Source organism: Lolium perenne, chromosome 7 (assembly GCF_019359855.2).
Source record: "Lolium perenne isolate Kyuss_39 chromosome 7, Kyuss_2.0, whole genome shotgun sequence".
NCBI classification, from domain to species: Eukaryota; Viridiplantae; Streptophyta; class Magnoliopsida; order Poales; family Poaceae; genus Lolium; species Lolium perenne.
Genome location: NC_067250.2, coordinates 205,931,821 through 205,945,125, shown reverse-complemented (window position 1 = coordinate 205,945,125; position 13,305 = coordinate 205,931,821).

The following is a 13,305-nucleotide window of genomic DNA, read 5'->3' as shown; positions in this document are numbered from 1 at the left end:
TCCATGTTTGAAACCCAAAACCCCACTTCTCTTCATGCTTGACTCCATAATACAGAGTTTAAGGTTAGGGCTAGGGTAGATACATGATTTTTCTAGTTTGAATATGTCTGGACCATGTTTATCAACTTGAGCGCTCATGCATTATATGACATAAAAAGGCTATGTGCGTTTTTTTATTTTTTTATACCCATTTGAATCTCGTTCAAATCCTAGTTTTGACCAGGATTTAAACAAGTTTAAAACATGAAAATGAAAAGGTAAGCCTGTATCCTTCTTAGTCACTCTAAAATGAAGCTTTTGGGAGGTTTTTGAAATTTCCATGTTTGAAACCCAAAACCATTTCTCTTCATGCTTGACTTCATAAGATAAAGTTTAGGGTTATGTGTTGATACATGATTTGACTGGTTTGAATATGTCTAGACCTTGTTTATCAACTTCAATTCTTACTATATGACATAAGAAGACTATGTGCTTTGGTTTTTCATTTTTTTTATTTTTTTCTGAATGTTTATGCCCATTTGAATCTAAAGGTGAGAGAACACGTTAAAGGTTATTCTAACAAAGGTCATGCTTGGAATCTTACCTATGTATTATTGTACATCACAAATGTGAAATGAAAATATGTGCATCTCTATAAACCATAAACCCTAACCCTAACTATATAGAAAAAGATGAACAATCCATGCTTTTCGGTTGCCTTTTTTGATACACCTTTGGCTGGATTTCAAATTGGGGGGGGGGGAGGGGACGAGTGTGTTTCTTTGGATGCCTCTCTCGTATTTGCTAGTTTTTGGGGGTCACAAAAATTCAGGGTAGCATCATGCCCACCCCCTCCCTTCACGCGCGGAAAAAGTGGTAGGCGAGTAGTAAAATGGCATGAACAACAAGTTTCAAGTAAAATTTCGAATATAACCAGAATGTACCAATTGATAGATGAGTTAACTTGGCTTCATGGAAAAAATAATGTCATGTAAATGAGTTAACTTGGCTTTCCTACCCTTGAATCCATAGGAAACTTTGTACTAATAAAGTATAATGATCACCCGAGTTATTACACCAACAGGTCTGTCACTTACGTGTGGTTCCCATGCGTGAGGTCCCACACTTCAGTGAGCACAAGTCATGTGCGGTCGGTAGGCAAACTCCCATCTTCTTTGTCAAGAGAAGACATCAAAACTCCCCCCCTCTCTCTCTCTCTCCAGTTATCCACCTCCGCTGGCTGCTGGTTTTGGCATTGCGTTTCTACCTCAGCTCGGAGGCCATGGTGTGCACGCACAGTAGGCCATGGCGATTTGGTCGCGCTAAGTGGTTCATCCCCGGCTGCGACGAGGATCAATCTGGGCGGTGGCTGTTAAGGACCCGATCGCATTTCTTGCTTTTAGCGTGGGGTCTTCCATGTAAAAGTTAGGGATTTAGATGAAATTTCCTTTTTATTCTGTGTCTTGTTGTAAACTGTGCTCTGGTGCGTATTGGAAGTATGAGTCCTTCAGGATCCTTCGGTTGTCCCTCTCTCTCTCTCAAAAAGAAAAAACATCTCTCTCATTATCGGCCTCGCTCGCTCGCTCGCACCTCCTGCGCACTGACAAACCCTGAAAAAGGTCAGACACCATAAATAAGAGGGCCCCACTCACTTCTCTCCCTTCGTCTCCTTCCGTGTGATCCCTCTTCCTCCGAGTTTCACTGGACGGGCAAACACATGTGCTGCCTAGAAATATTCGACCCCTTTGCATGGATAATCATGTCGACCATTTTTACCTGGTTTTGAAATAAATAAATGAAAATGAAGAAAACCTCAAAAATGAAACCCTTCCGCATTGAGTGCTTATAGGTGTACTAGTTGACAGGGAAAATAAGAAACCTGTGATAGGGTAGTAAAAAACAAAATGTCTTCACAAGACGGACTATAGTGTGTATGAAGATTCATGTGCTTTGGTTTTCAATTTTTGATTTTTTTCTGAATGTTTATGCCCATTTGAATCTTGGTCAAATCCTAGGTTTGACCAAGATTTAAGCAAGTTTAAAACACATGAAAATGAAAAGGTAAGCCTGGATCCTTCTTAGTCATTCTAAAATGAAGCTTTTGGGGGTTTTTTGAAATCTCAATGTTTGAAACCCAAAACCACTTCTCTTCATATGGTTGGCTTCATAAGAAAGAGTTTAGGGTTAGGGGTAGATACATGATTTGTCGAGTTTGAATATGTCTAGAACTTGTTTATCAATTTGAATGCTTACTATATATATGACTTAAGAATACTATGTGCTTTGGTTTTTCTTTTCTATTTTTTTGATTTTTTTCTGAATTTTTATGCTCATTTGAATCTTGTTGGTCAAATCCTAGGTTTGACCAAGATTTAAACAAACTTAAAACATGAAAATGAAAAGGTAAGCCTGTATCCTTCTTAGTCACTCTAAAATGAAGCTTTTGGGAGGTTTTTGAAATTTCCATGTTTGAAACCCAAAACCATTTCTCTTCATGCTTGACTTCATAAGATAAAGTTTAGGGTTAGGTGTAGATACATGATTTGGCTGGTTTGAATATGTCTAGACCTTGTTTATCAACTTCAATTCTTACTATATGACATAAGAAGACTATGTGCTTTGGTTTTTCATTTTTTTGATTTTTTCTGAATGTTTATGCCCATTTGAATCTAAAGGTGAGAGAACACATTATAAAGGTTATTCTAACAAAGTTCATGCTTGGAATCTTACCTATGTATTATTGTACATCACAAATGTGAAATGAAAATATGTGCATCGATCTCTATAAACCATAAACCCTAACCCTAACTATATAGAAAAAGGTGAATGTTTATCGGGTTTGAGTTTTTATGCCCATTTGAGTCTTGGTCAAATCCTAGGTTTGACCAAGACTTAAGCAAGTTTAAAACACATGAAAATGAAAAGGGTAAGCCTGGATCCTTCTTAGGGTTAGGGCCAGCAGGGTAGATACATGATTTTTCTAGTTTGAATATGTCTAGACCATGTTTATCAACTTGAGTGCTCATGCATTATATGACATAAAAAGGCTATGTGCGTTTTTTTATTTTTTATACCCATTTGAATCTCGTTCAAATCCTAGTTTTGATCAGGATTTAAACAAGTTTAAGACATGAAAATGAAAAGGTAAGCCTGGATCCTTCTTAGTCATTCTAAAAATGAAGCTTTTGGGGTGTTCTTGAAATCTCAATGTTTAAACCCAAAACCACTTCTCTTCACGGTTGACTTCATAAGACAGAGTTTAGGGTTAGGAGTAGATACATGATTTGTCGGGTTTGAATATGTCTAGACCTTGTTTATCATCTTGAATGCTTACTATATATATGACATAAGAAGACTATGTGCTTTGGTTTTTTTTTTGTTTTTTTCTGAATTATTATGCTCATTTGAATCTTGTTGGTCAAATCCTAGGTTTGACCAAGATTTAAACAAACTTGAAACATGAAAATTAAAAGTTAAGCCTGGATCCTTTCCTAGTCACTCTAAAATTAAGCTTTTGGGAAGTTTTTGAAATTTCCATGTTTGAAACCCAAAACCACTTCTCTTCATGCTTGACTTCATAAGACAGAGTTATGGGTTAGGGGTAGATACATGCTTTTTCTATTTTGAATATGTCTAGACCTTGTTTATCAACTTGAATGCTTATTTTATATGACATAAGAAGGCTATGTGCTTTGGTTTTTCATTTTTCTGGTTTTTTTAATTTTATGCCCATTTGAATCTTGGTCAAATACTAGCTAGGTTTGACCAAGATTTAAACAATTTAAAAACATGAAAATGAAAAGGCAAGCCTGGATCTTTTGTAGTCACTCTAAAATGAAGCTCGTGGGAGGTTCTTGAAATTTCCATGTTTGAAACCAATACGACTTCTCTTCATGCTAGACTTCATAAGATCGACCGAGAGTTTATGGTTAGGGGGTAGATACATGATTTGTCTGGTTTGAGCACATGTTTAAACCTTGTTTATCAACTTGAATGCTTACTATCTATATGACATAAGAAGCTAGACTATGTGCTTTTGTTTTTCATTCTTCTATTTTTTTGAATTTTATGCCCATTTGAATCTTGGTCAAATCCTAGGTTTGACCAGGATTTAAACAAGTTTAAAATATGAAAACGAAAAGGTAAGCCTGGATCCTTCTTAGTCACTCTAAAATGAAGCAACTTTTGGGGGGTTCGATCTTGAAATCTCAATATAATGTTTGTAACCCAAAACCACTTCTCTTCATGCTTGACTTCATAAGACAGAGTTAAGGGTTAGGGGTAGATCGATACATGCTTTTTTCTGTTTTGAATATGTCTAGACCTTGTTGATCAACTTGAATTCTTACTTTATGACATAAGAAGGCTATGTGCTTTGGTTTTTCATTTTTCTGATTTTTTTGAATTTTATGCCCATTTGAATCTTGGTCAAATACTAGCTAGGTTTGACCAAGATTTAAACAAGTTTAAAACATGAAAATGAAAAGGTAAGCCTCGGTCCTTCTTAGTCACTCTAAAATGAAGCTTTTGGGAGGTTTTTGAAAATTCCATGGTTGAAACCCAAAACCACTTCTCTTCATGCCTTACTTCATAAGACATAGTTTAGGGTCGTTAGGGAGTAGATACATGATTTGTCTGGTTTGAATATGTCTAGACCTTGTTTATCATCTTGAATGCTTACTATATGACATAAGAAGACTATGTGCATTGGTTTTTCATTTTTTTCCTTTTTTTTATTTTCCTGCCCATTTGAATCTTGGTGAAATCCTAGGTTTGAGCAAGATTTAAACAAGTTTAACACGTGTAAACGAATAAGTAAGCATGGATCCTTCTTAGTCACTCCAAAATGTACCAATTGATAGATGTGTTAACTTTGCTTCATGGAAAAATTAATGTCATGTAAATGAGTTAACTTGGATTTCCTACCCTTTAGTCCATAGGTAACTTTGTTCTAATGCACTATAATAATCAACTGAGTTTTTACACAACAGGTCTGTCACTTACGTGTGGTGGCCATGCGTGAGGTCCCACACTTCAGTGAGCACAAGTCACGTGCAGTAGGTACGCAAACTCCCAGCCATCTTCTTTGTCAAGAGAAGACGCATCAGGATGCGTATTGAAAGTCTCTGGGTCCTTCAGGATCCTTCGGTTGTCCCTCTCACAAAAAAAAAACCTCTCTCATTCTCAGCCTCGCTCGACTCGCTCGCTCGCTCGCTCGCTCGCACCTCCTGCTCACTGACAAAACCTGCACAACAGTCAACATCATCACCCGAAAAAGGGGAGACACCATAATGCACTCCCTTCTTCACTCCTTCCGAGTGATCCCTCTTTTTCCTTCGAGTTTCACTCGACGGGCAAACACACATGTGCTGCATAGTAATAATAAAAAAGTAGAAAAATCGACCTACGAATCTATGATTAAATAGGTTAATCTAGGGTTTTGCCCACTACTACAGATCAAGTTCAAAAATATCCAACTACTGGTTCGATTTTGGGCTACTAATGTGCGTTGGTTTTTTATTTTTTATTTTTTCTGAATGTTTATGCCCATTCGAATCTTGGTCAAATCCTATGTTTGACGAAGATTTAAACACGCATAAACATGAAAATGAAAAGGTAAGCTTCGATCCTTTTTAGTCACTCTAAAATTAAGCTTTTGGGATGTTTTTGAAATTTCCATGTTTGAAACCCAAAACCACTTATCTTCATGCCTGACTTCATAAGACAGAGTTAAGGGTTAGGGGGTAGATACATGCTTTTTCTATTTTGAATATGTCTACACCTTGTTCATCAACTTGAAGGCTTACTATATATATATGACATAAGAAGGCTATGTGCTTTAGTTTTTCATTTTTTTATGTTTTTTGAATTTTTATGCCCATTTGAATCTTGGTCAAATCCTAGGTTTGACCAAGATTTAAACAAGATTAAAACATGAAAATGAAAAGGTAAGCCTGAATCCTTCTTAATTAGTCACTCTAAAATGAAGCTTTGGGGGGGGGTCTAGAAATTTCCATGTTTGAAACCCAAAACCATTTCTCTTCATGCTTGACTTCATAAGACAAATCTAGTTTAGGGTTAGGGGGTAGATACATGATTTGTCGGGTTTGAATATGTCTACACATGCTTGTTTATCAACTTGAATGCTTACTATATGACATAAGAAGACTATATGTGCGTTCGTTTCTTATTTTTAAATTTTTTCTGAATGTTTATGCCCATTTGAATCTTGGTCAATCCTATGTTTGACCAAGATTTAAACAAGTTAATTTAAAACATGAAAATGAAAAGGTAAGCATTGAACCTTCTTAGTCACTCTAAGATGAAGTTTTTGGGAGGTTATTGAAATTTCCATGTTTGAAACCCAAAACCACTTCTCTTCATGTTTGACTTCATAAGACAGATCGAGTTTAGGGTTAGGGACATGGTAGATACATGATTTTTCTTGTTTTAATATGTCTAGACCATGTTTATCAACTTGAATGCTCATTATATGACATAAAAAGGCTATGTGCTTTGGTTTTACATTTTCTGGTTTTTTGAATTTTTATGCCCATTGAATCTTGGTTAAATCCTAGGTTTGACCAAGATTTAAACAAGTTTAAAACATGAAAATGAAAAGGTAAGTCTGGATCCTTCTTAGTCATTCAAAAGTGAAGCTTTTGGGGGTTCTTGAAATCTCAATGTTTGAAACCCAAAACCACTTCTCTTCATGGTTGACTTCATAAGACAGAGTGTTTAGGGTTAGGGGGTAGATCGATACATGATTTGTCGGGTTTGAATATGTCTAGACATGCTTGTTTATCAACTTGAATGCTTACTATATGACATAAGAAGACTATATGTGCGTTGTATTTTCATTTTTTTGTTTTTTTCTGAATTAATGTTTATGCCCATTTGAATCTTGTCAAATCCTAGGTTTGACCAAGATTTAAACAAGTTTAAAACATAAAATGAAAAGGTAAGCCTGGATCCTTCTTAGTCATTCTAGAATGAAGCTTTTGGGGGTTCTTGAAATCTCAATGTTTGAAACCCAAAACCACTTCTCTTCATGGTTGACTTCATAAGACAGAGTTTAGGGTGTTAGAGGTAGATACATGATTTGTCGGGTTAATTTGAATATGTCTAGACATGCATGCTTATTTATCAACTTGAATGCTTACTATATGACATAAGAAGACTATATGTGTGTTGGTCAAATCCTATGTTTGACCAAGATTTAAACAAGCATATAAATCCTGAAAATGAAAAGGTAATTAAGCTTGGATCCTTCTTATTCACTCTAAAATTAAGCTTTTGGCGGGAAGTTTTTGAAATTTCCATGTTTGAAACCCAAAACCACTTCTCTTCATGCTTGACTTCATAAGACATATATAGTTAAGGGCCAGGGGTAGATACATGCTTTTTCTATTTTGAATATGTCTAGACCTTGTTCATATCGATCAACTTGAATGCTTACTATATATATATGACATAAGAAGGCTATGTGCTTTGGTTTTCATTTTTTGATTTTTTCTGAATGTTTATGCCCATTTGAATCTTGGTCAAGTCCTAGGTTTGACCAAGATTTTAGCAAGTTTAAAACACATGAAAATGAAAAGGCAAGCCTGGATCCTTCTTAGTCATTCTAAAATGAAGCTTTTGGGGGGGTCGATCTTGAAATCTCAATATAATGTTTGTAACCCAAAACCACTTCTCTTCATGCTTGACTTCATAAGACAAAGTTAAGGGTTAGGGGTATATCGATACATGCTTTTTTCTGTTTTGAATATGTCTAGACCTTGTTGATCAACTTGAATTCTTACTATATATGACATTAGAAGGCTATGTGCTTTGGTTTTCATTTTCTATTTTTTTTAATTTCATGCCCATTTGAATCTTGGTTGAATACTAGCTAGGTTTGATCGACCAAGATTTAAACAATTTTAAAACATGAAAATGAAAAGGCAAGCATGGATCTTTTTTAGTCACTCTAAAATGAAGCTTTTGGGAGGTTCTTGAAATTTCCATGTTTGAAACCAATAGACTTCGTAAGATCGACCGACTTTATGGTTAGGGGGTAGATACATGCTTTTTCTATTTTGAGTATGCCTAGAACTTGTTCATCAATTTGAAATTTCCATGGTTGAAACCCAAAACCCCACTTCTCTTCATGCTTGACTCCATAATACAAAGTTTAAGGTTAGGGCCAGGGTAGATACATGATTTTTCTAGTTTGAATATGTCTAGACCATGTTTATCAACTTGAGTGCTCATGCATTATATGACATAAAAAGGCTATGTGCGTTTTTTTATTTTTTTATACCCATTTGAATCTCGTTCAAATCCTAGTTTTGACCAGGATTTAAACAAGTTTAAAATATGAAAATGAAAAGGTAAGCCTGTATCCTTCTTAGTCACTCTAAAATGAAGCTTTTGGGAGGTTTTTGAAATTTCCATGTTTGAAACCCAAAACCATTTCTCTTCATGCTTGACTTCATAAGATAAAGTTTAGGGTTAGGTGTAGATACATGATTTGACTAGTTTGAATATGTCTAGACCTTGTTTATCAACTTCAATTCTTACTATATGACATAAGAAGACTATGTGCTTTGGTTTTTCATTTTTTTGATTTTTTCTGAATGTTTATGCCCATTTGAATCTAAAGGTGAGAGAACACGTTAAAGGTTATTCTAACAAAGGTCATGCTTGGAATCTTACCTATGTATTATTGTACATCACAAATGTGAAATGAAAATATGTGCATCTCTATAAACCATAAACCCTAACCCTAACTATATAGAAAAAGATGAACAATCCATGCTTTTCGATTGCCTTTTTTGATCCACCTTTGGCTGGATTTCAAATTGGGGGGGGGGGGGGTAGGGGACGAGTGTGTTTCTTTGGATGCCTCTCTCGTATTTGCTAGTTTTTGGGGGTCACAAAAATTCAGGGTAGCATCATGCCCACCCCCTCCCTTCACGCGCGGAAAAAGAGTTAGGCGAGTAGTAAAATGGCATATATGACCAACAAGTTTCAAGTAAAATTTCGAATATAACCAGAATTTACCAATTGATAGATGAGTTAACTTGGCTTCATGGAAAAAATAATGTCATGTAAATGAGTTAACTTGGCTTTCCTACCCTTGAATCCATAGGAAACTTTGTACTAATACAGTATAATGATCACCTGAGTTATTACACCAACAGGTCTGTCACTTACGTGTGGTTCCCATGCGTGAGGTCCCACACTTCAGTGAGCACAAGTCATGTGCGGTAGGTAGGCAAACTCCCATCTTCTTTGTCAAGAGAAGACGCATCAAGACTCTCTCTCTCTCTCTCTAAAATCGATGCATATGAAGCTACATATATATTCTTGGTCATAATCCCCTTATCTAAAGAGGATGGATGCATGGCTTCACGTCGTCGTCGCTTTCATCGTCAGTATCATCGTCGTCCGAGTAGTAGTACTTCTTGCACATTGTTCCGTCGAACACCTTCACTGTGAGCGCATCATCGCCTTCATATTTGAAGTGTACGTTGTGGGGGTTTTACACAATAAATTAAGGAGGAGATGGCCGTTGTGGGATAGAGATCAGGTGACATGCACCTTTTGCATGTCCCGTGGGACATGCGGCCTAAATCCAAATTTAAACATTGCGAAAAAATCTGAAAAAAATCATGCATGTTCAAAACACATATTAAGATAACCCCTAAAAATTTCAGATCAAAATTCGAAACATACATCGAGAAACAGAAAAGAGAAATCTAAGTTTCTCTGTACACTATTCACATCTGAGTTTCTCTTTTTTGTTTCTCGATGTATGTTTCGAATTTTGATATGAATTTTTTAGGGGTTATCTTAATATGTGCTGTGAACATGCATGATTTTTCCAGATTTTTTCGCAATGTTTAAATTTGAATTTAGACTGACATGCAAAAGGTGCATGTCACATGATCTGTGTCCGCCGTTGTGGGGGTTTATATCTCAACAAAAAAGTAATGCGGACTATCTTGACGGAAATGGAACTTCGTGATATAGTTTATCATTTTACCGTGAAAAGTAATGCCTACAATAAATGGTAATTCATGATAGTTTATCATTTTCGAGTGGGGTACATAAGATACGGGTCAAAATGGCGCCTCTACATTTTTAAGATAAACTAGGCCATATTTTGGTGCCAATTCCCAACTCTTTACGATTTTTAGTGTTTTTAGCCAGTTTCACACATTTAAATGACTATATGCTGATTTATTGGAAGTAATTCAAATTTGAAATGTAGGTGTGTTATAACTTGGTCATAGAAATCTCCCAAAATCATTTTTAGATTCATATTACTTACACTATATACATAAACCAGTGATAGTACTGAAATATTCAACCCCTTTGAATGGATAATCATGTCGACCATTTTGATCTGGTTTTGAAATAAAAAAATGAAACCCTTCCGCATTGAGTGCTCATATATAGGTGTACTAGTGGACAGGGAAAATAAGAAACCCGTGATAGGGTAATAAAAAACATTTTTTCTTCACAAAATGGACTATCGTGTATGAAGATTCATGGGTTTCAAGCCGAATAATATATATAGTTATATATGACCATATTTGTGACATATTTTATTATAATGTGCCCAAATTGGGCATGGTGGTGCATCTAGCCAGTCCCAACAATGATTTAAAAGTTTGCCTTGGTTCTCGTAGTAACATGTGCACGTGGGAAATTGAAGAAGCTAGGCAAACTCCAACATATATGAATGGTGAGAGAACATGTTAAATGTTATTCTAACAAAGGTCATGCTTGTTTAATTAATTTCTTACTTATGTAGTATTGTACATCACAAGCGTGAAATCAAAATATGTGCATCATCTCTATAAACCCTAACCCCCTAACACTAAACACTTATAAATCTATATATCACTACAACAAAAAATCAGTCATGGGATTCAAAGGTTTGCCATTGTTTTCTTGTAGTACTTAATACAATGCTCACACACTTTTGGGAAGTGAGTGGAACTTGTACTCAAACACACATGTGGTGCCGAAAACTGTGCAGGGTTCCTCTAAAAGAGGATATACAAGTGTGTATATATATGCCACACGTTCATTTGGTATTGTCATATATATATAGAGGTAGTATGTAAACCACAAATGATATGACTCAATATTCATGCTTTGTTTCGAGCTTTTTTATATCTAGCCCCACAATAACTTTGGCATGTTCTGAAATTGATGTCGATCAATCTCATGACGCTCACCCTTGTTTTGTGCTAGCTAGTTGGACGAAGGGGCTCGTGTGGTTAGCCATTATATCTCTTGTACCATGGCTCCAGACATTCGGGTCACACACCTCTGTATTTTTTCAGTTATTTGTTTGATATGTACTTCATCTATGCACTGTTCAAATTTGCATTTAAGCAATTTAGCCCCCAAAAATGGTACATATATGGATTCACATTGAGATAATTCATGAAACTTTGGAAATGGCCATCTAGTGTCATGTTTCCCCACAAATGAGAATTGGATTAATTGGTGGTAGACAAGTAAAAGCACATTTATGCGCGACAACCCAAAATGCACAAGTAAAAGCTCTCTTTTCTAAAACATTGGTATGGCATGTCTGCTATTTTCCCTAGCTATATAGAAAAAAGACACACAATCCATGCTTTCCGATTGCCGGTTTTGAACCACCTTTGGCTTGATTTCAAATTTAGGTCAAAATCAGGGGGTGGTGGTGGTGGTAGGGGACACGAGTGTGTTTCTTTTGGATGAAGCGCTCGTATTTGCAAGTTTTTTGGGGTCCCACAAATTTAGCTCGTATTTGCAAGTTTTTTGGGGTCCCACCATCCCTTCACGCGCGGAAAAGTGTTAGGCGAGTAGTAAAATGGCATGACCAACAAGTTTCAAGTAAAATTTTGAATATATAACCAAAATGTACCAAGTGTTAGATGAGTTAACTTGGGTTCATGGAAAAAATAATGTCATGTAAATGAGTTAACTTGGCTTTCCTACCCTTGAATCCATACAAAACTTTGTACGGAGTTCTAATACAGTATAATGATCACCCGAATTATTACACCAACAGGTCTGTCACTTATGTGTGGTTCCCATGCGTGAGGTCCCACACTTCAGTGAGCACAAGTCACGGACAATTTTTTGCAAATGTTGCAAAGGATAAAAGGTGGAAGAGGGTCACACGGAAGGAGAAGAGGAAGGGAGAGCAGTCACGGCCTCGAAATGCTTCAACCTTTCCGGGAAGTGATGTTGGATCGGCACGCAAGGTTTTTCAGTGCTGCAAACCTGCAGCGGCGATTTTGACAGAAATAACCCTTTTGGCAAAGAAAAACACGGGTGAGCCTCCGAGCAATCTATTTCACTGGACTAACCTTTTTGTGTGGCTCATTCTGTGTTTTTCTTCGCCAAAAGGGTTACTTTGTCAAAATCGCCCCCTGCAGTGCAGGCTACGCGCCCGTCTAATATTCTTTTTTTTTCAATGACAAAAGGGGGGAGAGAGAGAGTCTTGACGACGTGTTTTCACTTGAGTACTTGACAAAGAAGATTGTTGGAAGTTTGCCTACCTACCGCACATGACTTGTGCTCACTAAAGTGTGGGACCTGCATGTATGGGACCCTGCAGCCCTCTTAGGGCAGACGTGTGAGACGCAAAATATGTTTTTTAGTTTAGTAAGGCAAAAAAAATAAGCCTTGGAGGGCCGAGGCGGGGCGGCCGTCCGCCATTTTTATACCTTACGCCCCTACACCTCGTTTCATTTGTCATGTCTACCAAGGAAGAGCTCGGAGGAGAAGATGCAGTCCTAGCTTCTCGACCCCCTGGTGCCCCACGCATAAATACTACTACCAGAAGTACACTGTCTCTAACAATCCTGCCTCCGAAGGGAGATCTCGGAGGAGACGATGCGGGCTCAGCGTCCCCGCCGTTGATGAGACAGGACACAAGGGTTACTACACCTCTTTTAATTACCTTCGTTTTGCTACTAATACTCGGACTTATATCTGTTATCTTCCGCAGGAGAGTGTCGATATCGCCGGAGAAGATGATGTGAGGCAGATGATCAAGCTCGCAGTAGAAGATGATGTAAAGGAGATGGTCAAGCTCGGAGCAGAAGATGATGTAAAGGAGATAGTCAATGTCGGAGAAGATGATGTAAAGGAGTTAGTCAATCTCGGAGAAGATGTGGTGGCATTGGACCAACCACGGTCGTTGGGCGAGATCCCGGAGATTCACTTACCTCGTTTGCACTGGTAATGATATGCCTGATCTGTAACATTTTGAACATTTTTCGTCGGCTTACACAGGAGCTATCTCGGCTTAGGGTCAACAAGGCC